Raw genomic sequence first — 25,245 nt, forward strand, 5'->3', positions numbered from 1 at the left:
ACTCTGTAATGTTATATTGAAATTAACAATTTAAGTATTTTGTCCAAACTGTTCAAAAGTTGTAGTTTTAAACTGATAATGGTTTACATACAACAACATATTATATCTAATAAATTAAGTGTAATATGTTAAAAGTTAAAGACATAACTTTACAAGTAGAAGTAAAAATATTATTTTAATATTGAAATTTAGTTTATTTATTATTACGGGATAATGACTTAGAAGGGTAATAAGGTTTTCAGTTTGTCCGTATTAGGTCACTAAGGTTTTTTTTGTGCGTATTAGACAAATATGGTTTCTATTACCGTTTAGAAATAGTCCTTTTACCGGTTTTAACCGGTAAAAATGACTATTTATAAACGGTAATAACAACCATATTGGTCTAATATGCACAAAAAAAACCTTAGTGACCTAATACAGACAAACTGGAAACCTTATTACCCTCCTAAGTCATTAACCCTAATTTTAAAGACATTGAGAATATATGACCATCAACAGTAAATTACTTCGTTTATAACTCGCTTCGTCCCATATAACCTGCTACTCTTCTATATGACGAAGCTCTTCATCTATAGTCGTCCCTTTGGGGACATCCGATAAAATTGGAACGATACAGAGAAGATTAGCATGGTCCCTGCGCAAGGATGACACACACAAATCGAGAAATGGTCCTAAATTTTTTTTAACCCTTCGTCGCCTTCTCTGGAACCCTAATTCCCTTTTCAAATGCTAATAGAGTTCAATTGCAATTCTTACGTTTCAGTAGTTCATCTACTGAAGTCATGATCAGACAACATGTAGATTCTATGGTCAAATTGATCTTCTTGTTGATGTCTTCAACCATTTGTGGCAAGTAAGGGTGATCTTTCTTTCTATAAAGTCTCATTTAAGTTTTTTGCTTTTCCTGTCATTAAGTTTCATGCTTTATAAACTTCCATTTATGTGTTGTATATAGTCTGTATGTGTTTGTTTATGTGCTGATTTTTTTATTCATTTTGAAACTTCAGTTTCTTAGTTCATGTTGTGGCTTTGCTTTTTATAAAATAATTGATATCAGACATCCTCTGCGTTGGTTTTACATTTTTATTCGTTATCAAATGTAGACATTGATGGGAGGTATCAAAGTGAGATTGTTTTTATACACATGGATGTGTTCATGTGAACATTTAAATGACAAAAAGAAGTTATTAATAAAATGTTGCATATTTATGTAATGAAGATCATCAATCATATGAGTTTTTGGACTTAGAAGTTCTGGAAGGGTTGTAAGATAAGTTTAAATGGAAGACACTATTTTCAGTCAAACAAATCAGTCACATTGATTAGTAAGCATGTTTTCTAAATAATTAGGGTTAATGACTTAGGAGGGTAATAAGGTTTCCAGTTTGTCCGTATTAGGTCACTAAGGTTTTTTTTGTGCGTATTAGACCAATATGGTTGTTATTACCGTTAAAAAATAGTCCTTTTCCCGGTTAAAACCGGTAAAGGACTATTTCTAAACGGTAATAACAACCATATTGGTCTAATACGCACAAAAAAAACCTTAGTGACCTAATATGGACAAACTGGAAACCTTATTACCCTCCTAAGTCATTATCCCTATTATTACACTAGTTTAGGTTTGATACTTATTTAACCTTATTAACCAACTTATAATCATTATTAGAAAGACACTAAAATTTATCGCTTTTAACTATTTACAAAATATTCTTTAGGTTCTTTAAGTTGAACTAAAATTTATATTTAAGTTGATCCTAGAAGATTATATTTAAATTAGCAATTTAAGTATTTTATACAAATTTTTCAAAAGTTGTAGCTTTACAATGATAATGGTTTACATACAATAACATATTAGACCTAATAAATTAAGTATAATATGTTAAAAGTTAAAAACATAACTTTATAAGTAGAAGAAAATATATATTCTTTTAATATTGAAATTTATTTTATATATGATTACACTTTAAGTTTTATATTTATTTAACCTTATTAACCAACTTATAATCATTATTAGAAAGAAATTGAAAAGTCATGAGAGTTTCAAATGAATGTGATGAAAGGAAAAATGAATAGGAGTTTCAAATGAATGTGGTGAAAGGAAAAATGCTTCCTTTATAAGTATAATAGTCGAATGCCCGTGTGTTACGCAGAAGTATCTATATAGCTGAAATCTTTACAAATATATGGTTTTTTTAATATAATAATAATATTTTTGTTAAAAATGATATAATAATTCGTATACTAAGTTGATATAATATATTGATTATTTTGAATTATATGATATTATATACATCTATTAAAACTGCACAATTTCAATCTTTTGAATGATCTCTACCCGTGGGTTACTCATGAATAAAATAAAATATAATATATGATTTAATGTTATTTATAGTTGTTGTTATTGTTAATTATTTTTTTAAAATTTATTTGCTTAACATTTTAATTTCTATCATTGTAATTATTTAAAATATCAAATAATTTTTTTATTTATTTTAAAGGTAACAATATAATCATTTATATAGAGCTATTTTTAACTATTGTTATTGTAAGTTATTTTAAGCTACTTATTTGAAAACTTTTAACGATTATAAAAATATATTTAGAAAATATTTTAGTTAAATTGATATTATAATTTAGTTTTTGCATTTAGCACTATAATTTCACTTTTAACTATTCACAAAATATTCTTTGAGTTTTTTAAGTGGAACTAAAATTTATATTGAAGTTGACCTTGTAATGTTATATTTAAGTTAACAATTTAAGTATTTTGTCCAAACTGTTCAAACGTTGTAACTTTAAATTGAGAATGATTTACATACAACAACATATTAAATCTAATAAATTAAGTATAATATATTAAAAATTATAGACAAAACTTTATAAGTAGAAGTAAAAATATTATTTTAATATTGAAATTTAGTTTATTTATGATTACACTTTAGGTTTGATACTTATTTAACCTTATTAACCAACTAATAATCATTATTGGAAATACACTACAATTTATCACTTTTAACTATTTACAAAATATTATTCAGGTTGTTTAAGTCGAACTAAAGTTTATATTTAAGTTGATCCTGTAAGGTTATATTTAAATTAACAATTTATGTATTTTATACAAATTCTTCAAAAGTTGTAGCTTTAAAATGATAATGGTTTAAATACAACAACATATTAGATCTAATAAATTAAGTATAATATGTTAAAAAGTTAAAAACATAACTTTATAAGTAGAAGAAAATATATTCTTTTAATACTGAAATTTAATTTATAAATGATTACACTTTACGTTTTATATTTATTTAAGCTTATTAACCAACTCATAATCATTATTAGAAAGAAATTGAAAAGTCATGGGAGTTTCAAATGAATGTGGTTAAATGAAAAATGAATCAGAGTTTCAAATGAATTTGGTGAAAGGAAAAATACTTCCTTTATAAGTATCCTAGGCGAATACTCACGTGTTGCGCAGAAACACCTATATAGTTGAAGTCTTAAGAATATATGTTTTTTTAAATATAACAATAGCGTTGTTGTTAAATTTGATATAATAATTTATATACTAAATTGATATAATATATTGATTATTTTGAATTATATGATAATATATACATCTATTATAACTGCATAATCTCAATCGTTTGAATGACTTCTACCTGCGAGTTACACATGAATAAAATTAAATATAATATGATCACCTATATATCATATTCTAGGCATATGCCCACGTGTTGCGCAGAAACACCTATATAGGAAGTTATTACAAATATATGATTCTTTAAATATAACAATAACGTTGTTGTTAAATTTTATATAATAGTTCATATATACTAAATTGATATAATATATTGATTATTTTGAATTATATGATAATATATGTACATTTATAGTTGTTGTTATTGTTAATTAATTGTTTAAAATTTATTTGCGTAATGTTTTAATTTCTATCATTATAATTATTTAAAACATCAAACATTGTTTTTTTTTTTTTTATTTTAAAGGTAATAATATAATCATTTATATAGAGTTATTTTTACCTATTGTTATTGTAATTTATTTTAAACTACTTATTTTAAAACTTTTAACAATTATAAAAATATCTTTAAGAAATATTTTAGTTAAATTGAGATTACAATTTAGTTTTTTGCATTTATCACTACAATTTATCACTTTTAACTATTACAAAATATTCGTTGGATTTTTAAGTGGAACTGAAATTTATATTTAAGTTACATTGTAATGTTATATTTAAATTAACAATTTATATATTTTGTCCAAACTGTTCAAAAGTTGTAGCTTTAAACTAATAATGGTTTACATATAACAACATATTAAATCCAATAAATTAAGTATAATATGTTAAAAGTTAATGACACAACTTTATAAGTAGAAGTAAACATATTATTTTAAAATTGAAATTTAATATATTAATGATTACACTTTAGGTTTGATATTTATTTAACCTTATTAACCAACTTATAATAATTATTAGAAAGACACTACAGTTAATCACTTTTAACTATTTACAAAATGTTCTTGTGACAACCTGAAATTTATTCCGTCACTGTAACCCATTTCCGTTAAATAAAACTTGTTTTTTTATTTAATTTTCCGTTAACATTTTGGATTAGGTTAATTAAATTGAGACTTTTATTATGACTTCATAAGTGTCGAAACGAATTAGAAACACGTGAAACACCCTCGATATTTCTTTGAAAAGTTTCTAGTTTATGACCAAATCGGGTTACGACCATTTAATCGGGTACGACCATAAACTCCATTTAACGTCGGGATCGGGTAGATTCCCATCGGGCCGCACACTCAAACCCTATATAAGGGTGAGTGGACCTTCAATTAAGCTTTTTCCCCACTCTTACCACTCTCTCTCTACTCTCTCTCTACAAGTCGATTTTGATCCAAAAACGCCCTTTTCGAGCTCCATAATCGTAAGTAATCCTTCCTAGCTTATTGTTTAGCTTGGTATACATGCAAATTCGTGTTTAAATCATTCAAAAGCCTCAAAATCATGTGTTTACGGTTGAGGAACAACCCCAAAACCGTAAACACCCATAAGTGGGTTTTGAAGCCCCAAAACCCCTCCAAAATCCTTCTAGTGCTTAGCCATGACTTAGGGACTTGCATGAATGAGCTTAGAACACCAAAAACATGTCATATAGGTGGTAAACATGAGTTTACAGCCCATGAATATTCATGGATCGTAAACACCTTTTCATGGTGTTAAAATGCCTTTAAACACCTCCAAAAGCTTGTATTGATGTCTAGAACCTTGTATCCCTTCATTTGAGGCATAAAATCATGCAAGACTTGTCCAAGCATGAGTTTATGGCTGTAAACTCATGTGTTTACAACAGTAAACTTACCAAGAACACATTCATAAACTGCAAATTCCCTAAAGGGGTCAAATGGTGCCCTAACTTCCCTCCATGGCTTGTATAAAGGACTAGAAACATGTATGCTTCACCTAGAACCATCAAAGCATGAATTGAAGGGGCAAGTATGAGTTTATAGCCGTAAACTCTATGTTTACAGCAGTGAAATGTTACATATTCAGTATGCTTTTAACACACAAAACTGTATTACCAACCGTTTAACTTACAAAGTTAGTTTTCAAATTAATTGTGAAACTCATTATAAAATGTTATATTTTATATTTCACAAAGGATTTCATGCCATTCATAAAATAGGATTTTCCATATTATTACTTGTAAATTCGTTATTCTTAAGATTGTAGACACGTCCTCGGTAACACTCCACGAAGATATGCGAGTGGAGGACCGACCCTGTAAACAGAATCTCCTGGAGGAAGAACGTGACTTGAGTGTATAGATCTATACAGGGCTGACTACCTCGCAACTTGCTGCTAGCTACAGTGGGACCGACAGGTCTACGGGTGACAAAAGTCATAAATGATACTGGCCCCGTTACGTGCCATATCTAGTTCATCGTATGGTTATGGAACTCGCAACTTAGATAATGGAGATTTACTTTTAGTAATAATGAACCTAGTGAACTAACCTAAAAGTAATAACTGTTTTGATTACTAGAGGGTATCAGTAATACCCTTAGGATTTAGTTCACTACCTACCTATTAGTTTTATATACCTGTTAAAACTAATGTACTTTTCGAGGATAACCAAGCTTTCAGGGACTAATGGTAGATACTTGTACACATCATTCCGGATCGATAACCAACCACCAACATTTAAGGAAAATAAGGGTTTTCCTAGGATACCTTTACTTTTCATAAACATGCTGTTTAACAAATGAATAACCAAACTACTTTCATAAGAAAATATGGGATTTTCTTGGGAAACAAGTTTTCATAAAACCAAAGGAAACTTATTCTTTTACCAGAAACAAAACATGCTTATGAACTCACCAACTTTATGCTGATATTTTTAAAACTACTTGTATTCTCAGGTTCTCGTTAGACAGGTATCCCGCGTACTTTTGGAGAAGATGGAGCATATAGAGGTCTCGTCTTTACTTTTGTTTGTACTGATGTATATATAAACATGTATTACTTTGCTTTCAAACAAATGTAAATATTCCTATGTAATGTAATGGTTGTGTTTACTATGATTGCTATGTACATTGGTTGTGATACTTTACATGGCGTCCTCCGCCCCAGAACAATTCCGCCATCGGTTTCGGGGTGTGACAGATTGGTATCAGAGCCAGGTTTATAGTGAACTAAGTATACCGAACCTTTCATGGTATATAACTATGAACACTAAGGGGCCGAAGTGCTCTGAACTAAAAGTATACTTTAAAAATAATGTATTTTTACTCCAAGTATACGAATATACCTACATACCAGAATCTGTAACCATGAGTAGAACAAAACATAAGTAATTGGGTGTTGTACACTGCAGTTAAACCTGGGCAGTTATGTAGTCGTGTCTAGGGTCAATATAGCCTGATCAACTATATTCATTCGAGACATGGCCAACATGTGCTTGGGAGTGACTGTGGTGTGCAGCATACCTAAAACTTACCAAATATCCAAACAATGAGTCATGGTCACAACAAAACATAAAATACTATGGGAGTATTTTCTAGAGTCAACTTCGTTATAGAAATCCTCATTCAAGTGTTGCTACTCATTTTCTTTAGCGATAAATTTCCTTGCTTTGTTGGCTTTCCTATATATTATCGCATAGTAGAACACTTTATCTGCCATAATGAGATATCTCTTGTTCCATATCTCTTTATTCATTTTAGAGGACTTACCATCCTTTCTTTCCTGATCATTTTAGATCAAGATGCCTCCAAGAAGAAGACCCAACTCAAGGAACAACAATCCTCCTCCACCACCTCCTCCATTTGATCCTGCCATGTTCCAAGCAGCTGTTACTGCTGCTGTGGCTACTGCCATGTCACAAATGAACCCCAGTGGTTCCGACGGGCCAGGAGGTGGCACTCAGCCCCAAAACCAGGAAGGTAGTCAGGGACACCAGAATGAGTGTTCCTACAAAGATTTCATGAACGCAAAACCCACACCTTTCAATGGCACTGGAGGTGTTATTGCTCTGACTCGATGGTTTGAGAAGATCGAGTCTATTTTCGAAATCTGTTCCTGTTCGGAAGCTGACAAGGTGATATTCGCCGCCTGCACTTTCACCAATAAAGCCTTGACTTAGTGGAATGGCTGAGTCAAATACTTAACCCTACCTGTAGCCAATGCCATGGGTTGGGAGAGCATGAAGGAGCTCCTACTTGCTGAGTACTGCCCACGGGGCGAAATGCAAAAATTAGAGCATGAACTCTGGAATCTAAAGATGAAGGGTTCTGATATCGTTGCTTACACTTCCAGATTTGAAGACCTAGCGCTTCTGTGTCCGGGAATGGTTACCCCGGAAAGCAAAAAGATTGAAAGATTTATCTGGGGGCTGACCCAGCCAACCAAGGGAAATGTTTTGGCTGCGAAGCCAAACACCTTCGACAACACTAAATGCCTGGCGCAAACTCTGATCGACCATGGAGATGATCTTGATGAAGTGGCCACCGATCCTGAACCGGAAAAAAGGAGTGGTGAGAAAAGAAAATTTTGGAATCAAAAGAAGGGTCAGTCTTTGCAAGAGCCCTCAAAGAAGCAGCAAACTGTGGCAGTCTACGCTGCTACTACCCTTGTTGCTGTTTCTGCCGTCGCTTCTACAACTCAAGCACCTACCAGTAGGTATGCTGGTACCCTCCCTCGGTGCGACAAGTGTAACTACCACCATAACCCCGGCCCATGATGTGAATTGTCATGCTCCAACTGTGGTAGAAAGGGACATACGATTTGATTCTGCAAAACCCCAGCCCAACCAACCAATCAAGCTTCCGGAGCGGGTGTCGGTCAGGCCTGCTACGGTTGCGGTGAAGTCGAGCATATCAAGCGAAACTGCCCCAAAGCAACACTAGCCAACAACACCAGGAGAGTTCTGACCTTGGGGCAGGACGAATCTGTCACACCTCGAAACCGAAGGAGGAAACGTCTCGGGGCGGAGGTTACTTCATGTGAATATCATAACCAATGTACATAGTAAGCGAAGTAAAACACAAAACATTACATTACATAGATTTCATTACATCAGTTGAAAAGTAAAGTAGTTCAAGTTTCATAGATACATAAGTTTAAATAAAAGAAAGACGTGACTTCCATTCGCTCCGTCTTCTGCAAAAGAACGCGGGATACCTGTCTAAGGAAAACCTGAGAATACAAGCAGTTTGAAAATCAACATAAAGCTGGTGAGTTCATAAGCGGTTTGTTTTATGAAAAGAACGGGTTCCTTTAGTTTCCAAAAAAAAGTGATTAACCAAGAAAATCCCATATTTTCTTAATAGTTAAGTTACCAAATCCAAATTGAATTGTAAAAGATGTACAGTGAAAACATGATTGTTCTTATGATTTGTAAAGTTTAGTTACTTAACTTATTACACTTATCTGGTTACAAACTACTGTTACTCAGGAAAATCCTATACTTTCCTATATGTGAACTATTACTGGTTCTGTGTGAACTAACTGATACTGATTCCGATTATGTTCATTATTATCCATAGGAAAACCCCATGTTTTCCTGAATGTGTGTGTGTGTACTATTACCAATTCTGTGTATGCTAACTGTTACCGATTCTGATTATGTTCATTGTTATCCATAGGAAAACCCCATGTTTTCCTGAATGTGTGTGCTGATAGTCTGATTATCCCTAAATGTACATTAGCTTTACTACGTACATAAAGCTAGTAAATGAGTCTAAAGTGTTAATAATCTAGATTGCAAGTCCTTAACCATACTCAGACTAGATATGACTCGAGTCGTGGCCAGTATCCTTTTTATGACTTTCGTCACCCTTGAACCTTTCGGTTCGGCTGTAGCTAGCAGCCATGTGCGGGATTGTCAGTCCCGTATAGATCTATACACTCAAGTCACGCTCTCCTACGTTTGGAGATTCTGGTTACAGGGGTAGTCCTCCACTCTCGTGCCACGGGACGTGTTACAAAGGACGTGTCTCTAATCTTTAAGATTACTCACTACTTCTCGCCTAGGAGAAGTAGTATCTATGACTAACTAAGTTCTAATGGAGTCTGTCCTTTACAATCGAGCCTAGGTGTTATTATTAAGGAAATTACAAATGTTATATGTTTTCTAATGACGACTATCCATTTACACTCGAGCCGAGGTGCATTTTTAAAGACATTACAATGTTCTATATTATCAAATGATTGTTATCCTTTACACTCGAGCCTAGGTGTATTATTAATGACATATCGAAGTTTTATGTGTTCTTTATGGTGTATGACTTTTATAATCGTGCCTATGGTATTTTATTACAGACTTTACAATGTTTTATGTTTTCTATCAATATAAGTATGAACAATCAAATGTGAAGTATACAATATGACAGTATATAATAAGAAATAAAAATCGTTTTTTTAAACAAATAACTTTGCAAGTAAAACAGTTTGTTAAAAGGGTTTTCAATCCTTAAAAATGTACAAGTATGAAACCATTTAACTAAAATCATAAGTTTAAGTATAAGATATTCTGGTACTCTTGCTTGTATCCCCCCCCCCCCCCCCCCTGAAAACATTGAAAAACCATTGAAAAAGGGTAGGGGTATGAACTCACCGGACGCGGAAATGTGTCGGATGAGATGCTAAACGTTGAACCAAGGCTTGAATACGAGTGAGGTTCCTATGTAATATTAAATAATACACAATATATATCTAATTAGATTTAAATAACTAATTAGATACACTTGAACATTCTAAGACGCGAAAACATTCCAAAATGAGCGTTTGAAGTGACCCGGGTGGCGTTTCAGGACATGAATGACTAGGATTTAGAGTTTACTCTTCAATGATAAACTCTTAGGGAGTGTTTATGGCCGTAAACTCATGGTGGTTGTTTTTATGAGATAAATGGCCTTAAATCAATTAAGAGGTGTTGCTAGGTTTGGTTTTTGAGCAATTGAAAGGGATTAAATCATTATATGAATTAATAGAAGAGTTTAGGGTAGTAAAATAAGAGTTTACGGCCATACACTCTCACCCACATCCAACTTAATTATTTTGAAGGCCAAGGATTAATCACAAGTGATTCAACTAATTTTTACAAGGCTTAGGGTGAGTTTAAGGCTTCAAATGGCATCCATCTAGGAGTTTACGGCCCTGGAGCATATGCTCTAGCCGTAAACTCTCAATTAGAGTGTTTATGATGAGTTTAAGGCCCCTAAATGATTTTTGGTTGGTTCCATAATTTATTCCAAAGCCTAAGGGGTGTGTAAGTTGCATTTTAACACCCAAAAAGGAGTTTACCACCCATTTATATGAGTTTACGGCCCAAGCATATTCTTGGGCAATAAACTCATGTTTACTCCTTAAAATTGACATTCAAGGTGTTTTAAGTCCATTCTAATAATTCCTTAAGCCTTATCTAAGCTCCTATGGTGATTTGGAAGGGTTTTAAGGCTCAAAAACCCCAATTACATGTGTTCACGGCCTAAGGTTGATCCAGGGCCGTAAACACATGTTTATGGTCCTAACACATGATTTAAACACGAAATTGAAAGCTAAGGATGTTATACTAGGAGCTAGGATGCTTACCTTGGTGTTTTAAGGCTTGAAATGGATGATTTTGGCTTAACAAGATGGGTTTGAGGAGAGAGGTTAGAGAGAGAGTGAAAAAGATTCAAATGAGGCTTAATCCACTTTAAATATGGTTTGACTTGGATACACGGTGGAATTTTACCCGATACCGACGTTAACCGATGCTTTGGGTCGCACCCGATTAAGTTGTCGTTACCCGATATGGTCGAAACTATAATTTTTCAATTTACTAGTTCGGGACGTTTTCGCATGTTTCCAACATGTTTGGATACTTACCAAGTCAAAATAAAGGTTTTGACTTAATTGACCTAGTTCAGGACGAAATCGGAACAATTTGCTTAAGACGAGTTTTTACAGAACGGTTACGGCAAGGAAGCAAAGTTTCGGGTTGTTACTTTATCCCCCCGTTAGAGGGAATTTCGTCCCGAAATTCAAGAATTTAGATACAAAATTATGGACAAAGGGTGTGGATGTGTCTGCTCTATCGGGTCTTCGCGCTCCCATGCGAATTCAGGTTCTCGCTTGGAACCTTCACTAACGGGACCTGGCTCGGTTTCATACGCTTGATTACTTGGTCTATGATCTTAGTTTGCTCGTCCAGAGAGTTTGGGTATATCAAGGTTCGTGGTCACACTAGAATGGATTTCTGTGGTTTTATCAGGCAGGTATTCATTAAGGATAGATGTGCAAGGTACATGATGAACGCTGCTAATTACTGAAGGTGTTTCGGAGCTGAAGGCTAAGGAATCAATCCGAATGGGGATCTCAAAGGGTCTAATGTACCACAGACTAAGTTTTACATGCCTTATCAAGTTTACTATGGGTGTCTTTGGTGCCGAACAATTCTCTATTGCTTTGATCTTAGGAGGATCTACGCGTACGTCTTCATCGTCTACTACACGACCGGAAAGAAAATGGTTTGACCGAAGGGTATTGATGCGAACTCTTAGTGATCATATCTAATCCTGAATGCTGTCTTTGAAACATGAACTCGTAGCTGGTGGTGTCTCGACCTGAGGCATATCTTCGAGGAGTAGTTGGCTCCCTGAAGTTATCGAATAAATCGTCTATTCAGAAAAGAGAATATCGGTTTTGACGGTCAACTCATTAAGCCGATTGGATAACTCCTGCATTTCTGCTGGAGCAAAGCGATATGGAGGTTTGGCTACGGGGATAGATCCAGGGATTAAGTTGATACGAAACTCAACTTGGGGTTCGGTAGGAATTCTCGGGATCTATTCGGAAAGATATCAGGAACATTATAGTCCTCGGGGACGTTCTTGGGGTCTTTAACTCCTTGTTTCTCGCTGATCACATGGACTAGGAATACTTGACACTTCTTTCGCAGGAACTTTCGAGTTTTGACGCATTCAACGAAGAGAAGATTTGGGCTAAACTCGCCACCATGAATTATGAGGGTCTGATCAGAAGGAAGATTGAGACGAATAGCTTTCTATAACGAGGTGTATCAACACAGTCGGGGCTCAATCGATACATAATAAAGATAACATCAAAGCTATTACTGAAACTGACATCGGGTTAATGAGAAATGAATGATTACTCAAGGTAAGGACACAACGTAGAGATAAGTCGTTTATACACTCATTCTCACTGACAACTATCTTGACGATAAATGTTTTTGGTTGTCAAACAAGGACTATGTTTAACAAGATAATTAAATGAATGACTAATTGAACTTTCTTGACACTAGATTCGAAGAGGATGCGAGCATAAGGATAGTCGGAAAGAAATATACCCGCGACGTTAGTGGGATCGGCGGCTGCCTCCTCCTGCTTCAAAGCTAAGACCATTCCGGCGTTGTTGACATTGTTGGGGGTTGTTGCTTTTGGGCAGTTTCGCTTGAAATGCCCAATTTCTCCACAACTATAGTAGACCTGTTCGATACTTGATTCAGAAGTTTGTTTGAGGTGTTGGACTAGTGTTTTGCAGCTTCTAGCAAGATGACCATTCTTGCCACAACGTTTGTAAATCATCTTGCGACATGGGCCAGGAATATAATGATGATAACTACACCTGCTGCACCAAGGGAGATCACCAGCATACCCAGTGACAGGTGCTTGAGCCTTAGACAAAATAACAGGAGTAGTGGTAGCTTGAACTATAGGAACAGCGGCAGGATTGGTAGCAACTTGGACTGCCACATTTTTGAGCTTCTTGGAGGGTCCTTGGGAACTCTGACCCTTTCGCTTTTTCCAGATAACCTTATTACTCTCATCAAACTCATTCTGATGCTCCTGAACATTTTCACGGTTTTGGGGGTAGGGGTTATATCCTGGACTAATGGACTTGTTAGGGTTCAAGATCATCATTGCAGCCGTCACTGCAGCAGAAACAACCAGCTGGAACATCACAGGGTCGAAGCGAGATGAGGGTGGAGACGAAGGGTCGTTGTTCTTCGAGCTGGGTTCTTTCCTTGAAGACATCTCGATCTAAAAGTTTAGGAAAAGAGGATAATAAGTCCTCTAAATTGAATCAAGAGATATGAAACAAAGGATATCTCTTTATGACAGACATATAATTCTATTAAGCGAATAAGCAGGAATGAATTATCAAAGTAGACATTTATCGCTAACGGAATGATCGAGGGGCAATGCTTGAATGAGGAATTTCTACTACAAGGTTGGCTCCAGAAATACTCCCATAGTATTTCACAATTCACCGCAATGACGATTCGTTGTTTGTGGTATTTAGGTAAGTTTTAGGTATGCCGCCTTCCACAGTCACTCCCAAGCACATGTTGGCCGTGTCTCGAATGAATATAGTTGATCAGGCTATATTGATCCTAGAAACGACTACATAACTGCCCATGTTTAACTGTAGCGTACAACACCCATTTACTTATGTTCTGTTCTACTTATAGATACGATTCTCGACGGTTAGGTATACTTATATACTTTTTGAAAATACTTATATTTTGAGGTATACTTTTAGTTCAGAGCACTTAGGCCCCTTAATGTTTATATTCTTATACCATGTAAAGTTTGGTATACTTAGTTCACTATAAACAAGGGCTCTGATACCAATCTGTCACACCCTGAAACCGAAGGCGGAAACGTCTCGGGGCGGAGGTGACTTCATGTGAATATCATAACTAATGTACATAGTAAGCGAAGTAAAACACAAAACATTACATTACATAGATTTCATTACATTAGTTGAAAAGTAAAGTAGTTCAAGTTTCATAGATACATAAGTTTAAATAAAAGAAAGACGTGACTTCCATTCGCTCCATCTTCTGCAAAAGAACGCGAGATACCTGTCTAAGGAAAACCTGAGAATACAAGCAGTTTGAAAATCAGCATAAAGCTGGTGAGTTCATAAGCGGTTTGTTTTATGAAAAGAACGGGTTCCTTTAGTTTCCTGAAAAAAAAGTGATTAAACAAGAAAATCCCATATTTTCTTAATAGTTAAGTTACCAAATCCAAATTGTATTGTAAAAGATGTACAGTGAAAACATGATTGTTCTTATGATTTGTAAAGTTTAGTTATTTAACTTATTACACTTATCTGGTTACAAACTACTGTTACTCAGGAAAATCCTATAATTTCCTATATGTGAGCTATTACTGGTTCTGTGTGAACTAACTGATACTGATTCCGATTATGTTCATTATTATCCATAGGAAAACCCCATGTTTTCCTAAATGTGTGTGTGTGTACTATTACCAATTATGTGTATGCTAACTGTTACCGATTCTGATTATGTTCATTGTTATCCATAGGAAAACCCCATGTTTTCCTGAATGTGTGTGCTGATAGTCTAATTATCCCTAAATGTACATTAGCTTTACTACGTACATAAAGCTAGTAAATGAGTCTAAAGTGTTAATAATCTAGATTGCGAGTCCTTAACCATACTCAGACTAGATATGACTCGAGTCGTGGCCAGTATCCTTTTTATGACTTTCGTCACCATTGAACCTTTCGGTTCGGCTGTAGCTAGCAGCCAGGTGCGGGATTGTCAGTCCCGTATAGATCTATACACTCAAGTGATCAACGAGAAACAGGAAGTTAAAGACCTCGATAGCATCCCCGAAGTCTGCAATTTTCCTGATGTCTTGCCCGAAGAACTCTCGGGAATTCCTCACGAACGCTAAGTCGAGTTTCGCATCGACCTAATTCCCGGAGCAAATCCTGTAGCCAAGTCTCCATATCGCTTAGCACCAGCAGAAATGCAGGAGTTATCCAGTCAGCTTAATGAGCTACTCAACAAAGGGTTCATCAGACCGAGTTCCTCACCCTGGGGAGCCCCGATATTATTTGTGAAGAAGAAAGATGGATCCTTTCGGATGTGTATAGACTACCGTGAACTGAACAAGCTCACCATCAAAAACCGTTATCCTCTTCCTCGAATCGATCACCTCTTCGATCAACTTCAGGGAGCCAGTTATTTCTCGAAAATAGATCTTAGATCAGGGTACCATCAGTTACGAGTTCATGAGAGTGATGTTTCCAAAACAACATTCAGAACTCGATATGGACACTACGAGTTTGTAGTGATGCCCGTCGGTCTAACCAACACACCGACAGTGTTCATGGACCTGATGAACCGGGTGTGTCGCCCCTTTTTAGACAAGTTCATTATCGTGTTCATTGACGACATACTTGTCTATTCCAGAAGCAAAGAAGATCACAAACAACTGTTGGATAAGGTGTCTAAGTCCATACCTTATTTGGTATATACTTGACCCGACCCGACATGGTCCATTTAGGTTGCACTTCACCCGAACTATTTATGGATAATTTTATGAGAGTTATACACATATGTTTATTAATATATTATAAGTTATAATATATTAATATGAAGTCATGTTATTTAAATTAGTCTTAGTCTTAAATTAATTATGAATTAATTTAGAGATTAAAAGGAAGACTAATTAGATTGTGGGCTATTGGTTTTATATAGTGTGGGCTAACACTCATTTGTTAATGGGCTAGGCTTGTATGGAAGTCCATGGATGATCCATGGAGCTTTTAACCCATGGATCCTTGGAAAAGGAAAGGTCATGGGTTATTAGGTTTTCACCCTAATCATCTACACTATATAAGCATGCTTATGTTGCATGAAATAGCCACTAGTGTGACTAGTGTCACTAGAGTATGTGTGTTTGTGTGTGGCCGATTTTATAAGTGTGTATACACTCTCTCAAAGTTTTCCAAGAGTTTGTGGTGATTTGTGATTCCATTTGAGGCATTCACACTATTGGTACTTGGCCCTCAAACTCCTTAGGAATCAAACTCATCATCAAAAGGTATGTAATCTCATCTAATTCTTTTACGTTTAAAAGTACCCCATGCCATGTTAGATAGGTTATGAACCTTGGAAAATTATTATTTTGCATGTATTTAGACAAACATTGATCCAAGGTTTATTAGGGTTGCATGCACACTTAGGAAGTGTTAGATTGCTCAAAACCCAACAGTGGTATCAGAGCCTAGGCTTGCTTGTTTGATACTTGATGCAAAATAGTGAAAATAGTCGAAATTTTTGTAGTCTGAATGATGGACTCGCCGAGTCCAAGGCAAAATTCATCCGACTCGCCGAGTAGGTTCGTGCACTCGGCGAGTAGAATGATCAGAATGCAGAATTCCGACTTTTGCTGCTGGAAATGGACTAGAAACATTAGCCTAAACTGTTTTGGTGTTTTAAAACTTGTTTTAGTTGGTGTAATGGTTGTTCTAATCCATTTACAATAGCATATATCACAATTCCATGATTTTATGTGTTCATATAATTCTTGAAATTTTGATGATCATGTTCATGTTCTTATGAATTTAGAAGATGATAGGAATTATTTGCTGAATTGTTTAGAATTAATTCTTGATCATTTATGTGTTTTAATGGAGTCCATAATTTGTCCTCAAGTTATGGATATCCAAAGGTCACTTTTCTTTAACACACATTAAAAACACATAAGTTACATAAAATGAAGAGTCTTCATTTTATGAACCTTTAATTCATAAGTTATGAAATGAAAAGTTTTGAAGAGTTACAAAACTTGCCATCAAGATTTGGAATTTGGAAAAGTTTCACACACTTTAATAAACTTTAATTCCAACACTTAGAATTTTAAAAGTTATAATTCAACACTTATACTATTTATAACATTAATGGTTAATTATATATATATATATATATATATATATATATATATATATATATATATATATGTATGTATGTATGTATAAGAACAAGTCGTTTTACCGTTAGTAGGCCTCATTCACGAAGCCGGTCTATAAGGTGGGTATAAGGTTGTTGCCTATAAAATGGCGACTTAATGGGTGTCCACTCTCACCCACCGCTTGCTTGATCGGTGGAGGGTCGTTAGCCGAACGGGTAGGACAATGACTTTAAATTCTCATTAAAAGTATATTGAATATTATAAAGTAACTAAATATTTTTTATTTAATTCCCAATGTTAGTTACTTTAGGAAAAATGTGAATTTGGTGGTAGCCCATGGAATTCACACTTTGTACCTTACCAAGTCGTTGGTGGAGCGTGTGTGGTTAACCGACACACTAACTTGGACTAGTAAGGATCACGAAGGGTGACTTAATGTTTGTCATAGATCAATGGAGCGTGTGTGGTTAACCGGCACATTGATTGGGTGATAATATTAAGGGTACCAAGTGAATTGGTATGGTTATTCACACCTAGTTTTGTGATCCTCGGCATCCCAGTCACAAAATTTGAGAGGGCACACTCGAGATTGAAACATGCCATTGAAAAGTTCAACGAATCTCAAAAGATCTAGGAATTTCAAATCCAATTAAAACCTAATAAATTATTTCGTTTTTCATGGTGGAAATTGGTGAATCATCATTCGCCTACCTTCAAATATTTTATAGCTTGGATTACGACATCCCTCTTCCAAATTATAAAATATTGTGCTGGGTCCTAGCCTTAATATTTCATATTGGGTGTTATATTAAGGATTTTGAATCAACTAACTTGATTTTCTCCCATTATAGATGTCTGGTTCAGATAACTATGATCTTCCCAAATCTCTTGAAGATGGTGTCCCTCAACATCATGCTTCACTTCCTCCACCTCCTCCAATTATTCTCCCTCACCCACAAGTTCTTGAAAAGTTTAAAGTCACTCAATCCCTATTGGCAAGCATAGTCTATGTGTGCTCACATCTTGGAGATAAAGTCACATATTGACAAGCCGGGAGAGTTGGGTGTCAAAGTCTCATGAAAGTTGGATGTTCAATCACTTTCTTAGTAACATAGTGAGTTTGTTTGGGACTTCTATGAGACAGACTATGACATGACCCTTAATGATGTTATTTATTTGTTTGGTGTTGTGGAATCAGCAATGATTTGGAACACTAGTAAAGCAAATTTGATTAAAAGAACAACTTCCCAAATCTTAAATGGACATTGACAATGGTAGCACTGGATATCTAGAAAAAGATTTCTCTTCCCAATGGAAAGGGATCGGCTATAGTCAACTCGGTTGACCAAATGGTAAAGAGAAAGGCTAAGTCTGAGATAGTCCCATGTGCCATTACCAAAGGGTCCATATGTTTTGTTGCCAAAGGAAGGGGCATTGGTTGCGAAGCTTCCCTATTCACCTGAAAGGTCATAAGGTTGATCAAGTCAAGAGGTTTGACTCTACTTCGGGTAAAGTCCACTATCTAACTCGATTAAGTTCCTATTTGGAGATTCTTATTACATAATGTGAATGGGTCACATGCTGATGTTTTTAAGAATCAAAGAAAAGATTGGAAGCTTAAAGTAAGTATATGTTGATTCTGATTGCGAAGGTGGGTTTCGATCGCATGGTTCGGTAATCAGAATTTTGAGCTGTTGCTTAAGAGTTATAATATATTGCTTATGAATAGATAACAACAAGGTTTTCATGTGGATTGTAAGGATAAGTTTTTCCGCAAAGTTTTAAAATAAAAGTAAAAAAAGGGGTTTTAATTTTATTTATTTAAAAAAAAAATATCCTTACAATGGCATCTGTGGAAAATTGTTGCTTATATGTTTCTAGCAATATTGGAAAGTGGATTTGATTCCTTCTTTTGTGGTAGTGTCTGAATTTACCGAATGAAGAAAGTTTTCATCACCCAAGTTTCAATTGGACAGAAACTTGGAATCATACAAGTTGTATTGTATGATGAATGAGAATTTTCATCTTTGAAAATTAAGACTAATTCTTTGATCGCATGTATATGTGAGTCAATTGAAGGACTAAGGAATTAGGTACACTGGGTGTGCGCTGATCAAGGTCCACCACAAAGATTGATTTGTCATGATCTACTAAAGATTAGTAAATATGATTATACTTATGAGGTTAAGTATAATTCTGTAACATTGGAAAGCTTACAATGTATGACAAAACAAATGAGAGGAATCAAATTAGGCAGAAAGATAAAATTTTCTCAAATCTGAAAGGATGGGAGAGTACTTTAATATCGTATTTCATGATCATCTTAATGATTATGAAACCATATCACAAATTCATACTCTAAGGACGTCTTAGTGCATTGTTATGGCTAAGATGAGAGGTCATGAATTGTTGGATTGGTTAAAATCAAGAAGATGAGTCATACTTTGTTCCAAAACAATTCTTAGAGTCAGACTCCAAGATTGTAACTTTGAGTGACATAAAGGAAGATTTATTAACACTAGTAAAATGTAAGAGTAAAATGTTTTCTACTCTTGTACATTTGAGATTGGTAAGTTGTGATGTCTTGGATGAGACAAAGACCAACTAAGACCAATTGTGTGAAGTGTTAGTCTTGATAAGAATCCGCATTGTCCCTTGAATATTTGTTTTGTCAAGGAATGGTTCTTGACTGGGGAAACTTATATGTCAAGGGGACAGTGGGAGCCTTAAAGATCCTGAAAGAGTTTCAAGATTTAATCAAGAGTAAAACCTGTAATTTATCACTAGCACACGACTTAAGGTTTGCAACCTATCGTGTTGACATAATTCTTATTTCTATACCTACTTCAAATAAGTTGAATTTGCATGTGAGTTATCAGAGTTCAACTTGGAAGCATTGGTGGGCCTTGTGCTACCAAGGTGACAAGAAACTAAGATTGAACAAGTTTAATCCATGTAAGGCTGAATTTGTCACTAACCTTATCTTGTGATTATGGTTTTGACAAATTCACATGGATAGGAACTCATACTATAAAATCTTAGTGTCATAAGGTTTCTCTCCGATTCATGAAAATGATGGTGAGGAAACGCTTTCACTAAGTAGATTTTATGTAGATATCAATTGTGTTATTTGTATTTTCAAAAGTCGTTAGTGGAGTGCGTGTGGTTAACCGACACACTAACATGGACTTGTGAGAAATGGCAAATACCTAAGCAATTGAGACTATGATTACGGCATCCCTTTTCATAGTCCTGAAAATTGTTTAGACACACATGTGAGCTATCTAAGAAAGGGTGTATGAATCTAAATTTCAGAAGTCCAACAAATTTCTGGAAATATGTCAGAGCTAGTGGGAGCATAAGTGTTATGCTGATAATCATCACGTTAGTGGGAGCATGATTATTACGTTTAGTGTTGCAAGTTAGCAATGTTAATTATAGAAAACAAAGTTTCAATTCGTGAAGTTGCAGGGGTTGAAAAGTTGTTTTGCTATAATTAAGGGAGAGGAAATTATACTTCGTTTCAATTCTAAAGCTTAGATTGAGATTTTAATCATCTTTAGTCAAGAATATATATATATATATATATATATATATATATATATATATATATATATATATATATATATATATATGAATTTTATGTTGGAATGGTTCAACTTGAAGAAATTCTATATATATTGCATTTTCAAAATTCGATTATGATTACGGCATCCCTCTTCATAGTTAAATTTTGAAAACATGGCAAATAAAAAATATTATAGCAAAAGACTGGTCTAGTATCATGTCTTCATGTCAAACATCATGAATCGTGTCCCATATGGTTCAGATATAGGATCGATTGCATGTGCTATAATATTCATCTTTACTAAATTTTCCAAATGCTTAAGGCATTGAGAAGGGAAAAGTCTAGAACTGGATATGACTAAAGTGATTAAGCAATTGTCGAGGACAAATATGAGGTTCTCCAAAGATTGGTTGCTCAGGGAAAGTTGGAAGTATGATGTAAGTTTTCGGAAAGGACCATATTGACATGTTCTGAAAAGAAGTAACTCTTGTTCGGAAGTGATAGTCAAAATGGGACTATGGAAATGTCTCCATAGGTGGAAGTTATTCAATCTATGTAAGATTAGAAAACCTTAATGCAAGAAGGATGTTCAAAGCAATGTACTTTGAATATGAGACTTCCGTTCCATAGAAGTTGACCTTCTTTGGAATACTCTGTAATGACTGGTGACAAGGTTTTGGTGACTTTGTGCATAATCATTACAAGAGGAACATTGCATAAAAGTTTAAAATCTAATAGATTTTTGGTAAATGATAGGAATCGGGGATTCTCACATTTACAATAAGGATTTGGGATTGTGAAATGAGTATCAATGGAATCATGTTCAATTGATCTACATCACAATGTAAGGATCATAGACAAACATAGTGTGCATACTTGGAGTATGGCATAACTATTGTTTAGAAAAACAAAGTGTACATGCTAGGAGCATGGGACGACTGTTGTTTTTATTCAAGTCTTAAGTTGATTTTTTGAAATATTATACAATGAATAATGTGTAATCAATATGGTGATAAATAAAAGGTGGTTCTATTTATATTCAAAAGGGTTCTGAGACCATATTGAATTCGATTATTATTGTGTTTCACTTTGCATGTTTTGACTTCCAAAATAGCTAGGTTATTCTTTCTGAATGACTAAGTTATTTAAACACTCCACAGTCGTTCATATGTTGGAAGTAGGTATGAATCAAGAATTTCATGAATCGAGTTTGTAGATGGCTAAATGGGTTTAGTCATAGCAATGGTTGCTACAACATTCATGAGTGCTCATAAGTTATGAGTATTGGAATAAACCCACGCTCACTTGTATCACTTCATGGAATTTATCTCGAGTGATCGTGAGACGGTAATATCATATAAATCTTCAAACCTAGAGATATGAGTTGTTACCTATGAGTTGGTTGTGCATTGATTGCACGTAAACGCATCAGTAACTTGATGTTATAAAACGTGCCTTTGTGTACAATTCAACAAGTAGTAGAACAAGCATATGAGTCGAAGTTTATCTGTTCCTTCTAGAAATAGAAGCGATATTTGGGCCCCTCGATGATTTTGTTGTGACCTATGTACCGGCCGGTCAGAACTAAAATTGATGTGTTCAATTAAGTTCTTTGTCAAACAAATCAGAAATCGGGAAACAAACTGCTGGAGAATAAGTACGACGTTGTTCCATGTATTTGTCCGGCTGATATCATGAGAACAGAGGATTATATGATCACTTATCTAAAATGGCGCTTCATAGTTCAACAGAGTTTTCGAGAGCTACGATTGCTGGTTGGTTCCTGAAGTAACATACACAAATATAGTTATTAGACTTATCCAAGTGGGAGTCTGTTGGATAAGGTGTCTAAGTCCATAACTTATTTGGTATATACTTGACCCGACCCGGCATGGTCCATTTGGGTTGCACTTCACCCAAACTATTTATGGATAATTTTATGAGAGTTATACACATATGTTTATTAATATATTATAAGTTATAATATATTAATATGAAGTCATGTTATTTAAATTAGTCTTAGTCTTAAATTAATTATGAATTAATTTAGAGATTAAAAGGAAGACTAATTAGATTGTGGGCTATTGGTTTTATATAGTGTGGGCTAACACTCATTTGTTAATGGGCTAGGCTTGTATGGAAGTCCATGGATGATCCATGGAGCTTTTAACCCATGGATCCTTGGAAAAGGAAAGGTCATGGGTTATTAGGGTTTCACCCTAATCATGTACACTATATAAGCATGCTTATGTTGCATGAAATAGCCACTAGTGTGACTAGTGTCACTAGAGTATGTGTGTTTGTGTGTGGCCGATTTTATAAGTGTGTATACACTCTCTCAAAGTTTTCCAAGAGTTTATGGTGATTTGTGATTCCATTTGAGGCATTCACACTATTGGTGCTTGGCCCTCAAACTCCTTAGGAATCAAACTCATCATCAAAGGGTATGTAATCTCATCTAATTCTTTTATGTTTAAAAGTACCCCATGCCATGTTATATAGGTTATGAACCTTGGAAAATTATTATTTTGCATGTATTTAGACAAACATAGATCCAAGGTTTATTAGGGTTGCATGCACACTTAGGAAGTGTTAGATTGCTCAAAACCCAACAACAACACTTGAGGTTAGTGTTGGAAACTCTTAGATCGGAAAAGTTGTATGCGAAATTCTCCAAGTGTGAATTATGGATTCGAAAGGTAACTTTCCTTGGTCACGTGGTAATCGAGGAGGGTATACACGTGGACCCGTCGAAAATCAAGGCGATAGAAAATTGGTCGGCACCGAAGACACCCACAAAAATCCGTCAATTCTTGGGTCTCGCCGACAATTATCGTAGATTCATTCAGAATTTTTCCAGAATTGCCAAACCCCTAACCACTCTAACACAGAAAGGTGTACCCTTTTGTTGGAGTGAAAAGCAAGACACTGCATTCCAAATGTTGACACAAGCCTTGTGCAGCGCACCTATCCTGTCCCTTCCTGAAGGGACAGAGGATTTCGTTGTCTATTGCGATGCGTCCAATCAGGGATTAGGCTGTGTGCTTATGCAGAGAGGAAAAGTTATCGCTTATGCCTCGAGACAGCTGAAGGCACACGAAGTTAACTACACAACTCACGACCTAGAGTTAGGAGCAGTGGTCTTCACATTGAAGATTTGGAGACATTATCTCTACAGAACCAAGTGCACGATCTTCACCGACCATAAAAGCCTACAACACATCTTCGATCAGAAGGACTTAAACATGAGACAACGACGATGGGTAGAGCTGCTCAGTGACTATGAGTGCGAAATCCGCCACTATCCCGACAAGGCTAATGTGGTAGCAGATGCCCTTAGCCGAAAGGAAAGCTCAAGCAGCAAGGCGAGAACACTGACAATAACCATCCATTCCCACTTATCTGCACAAATCTGAGAGGCTCAATTGGAAACCCTAAAACCGGAGAATGTATCAAACGAAGCCTTGAGGGGAATGGATAAGAATCTTGAGATCAGAAGTGACGGTCTATTGTTTCATGGATAGAATATGGACCCCAAAGTTCGGAGGTTTCAGAGAGTTTTTCATGAACGAAGCTCACAAGATTAGATACTCTGTGCACCCGGGTTCGGATAAGATGTACCTGGATCTCAAGAAACTATACTGGTGGCCAAACATGAAAGCCGAAATCGCTACCTTCGTGGGCAAGTGCCCGACTTGCGCCAAGGTAAAGGTCGAGTATCAGAAGCCCTCAGGTCTGCTCCAGCAGCCCGAGAAACCTGAGTGGAAATGAGAGATGATTACTATGGATTTCACCACCAAGTTACCCAAATCTCCGAGTGGGTAAGATACCATTTGGGTAATTGTCGACCGATTGACAAAATCCGCTCACTTCCTTTCGATCAAAGAAACATTCAAGATGGAAAGACTCACACGAATCTACATTCAAGAGATAGTCCGACTGCACGGTGTGCCTGTGTCCATTATCTCCGATCGAGATAGCAAGTTTACCTCAAGATTTTGGCAGTCCCTTCAAAAAGCTCTTGGAACTAAGCTGGATATGAGTACCGCTTATCATCTTCAGACAGATGGGCAGAGTGAGAGGACTATCTAGACCCTGGAAGACATGTTGAGAGCATGTGTCATCAATTTTGGAAAGTCGTGGGACACTCATTTACCCTTGATCGAGTTCTCGTATAACAACAACTACCATACCAGCATCAAGGCTGCCATGTTCGAAGCCCTCTACGGTCGCAAGTGAAGATGCCCTCTGTGCTGGGCTGAGGTAGGGGACACGCAGCTAGCCAAGGGTCGAGTCCCCGACAGTACTCTCACTGGTCCTGTAATCATTTGCGAAACCACATAAAAGATCATCTAGATCCGAGAATGACTGAAAGCTTCACGAGGCAGACAAAAGAGTTTTGCCGATAAACGACGAAA

General features: G+C 35.5%; 1 non-coding gene across 1 annotated transcript; it reads left to right on the forward strand.

Annotated features, from left to right (window-relative positions):
• The first annotated feature begins 577 nt into the window (after nt 1–577).
• On the forward strand, nt 578–680 carry LOC111893574 (U6 spliceosomal RNA). Its single transcript, XR_002850906.1, has one exon. It is a non-coding gene; the product is annotated as a U6 spliceosomal RNA (small nuclear RNA).
• The last annotated feature ends 24,565 nt before the right edge of the window (nt 681–25,245 follow it).

Source organism: Lactuca sativa, chromosome 1 (assembly GCF_002870075.4).
Source record: "Lactuca sativa cultivar Salinas chromosome 1, Lsat_Salinas_v11, whole genome shotgun sequence".
In the NCBI taxonomy this organism is placed as follows: domain Eukaryota; kingdom Viridiplantae; phylum Streptophyta; class Magnoliopsida; order Asterales; family Asteraceae; genus Lactuca; species Lactuca sativa.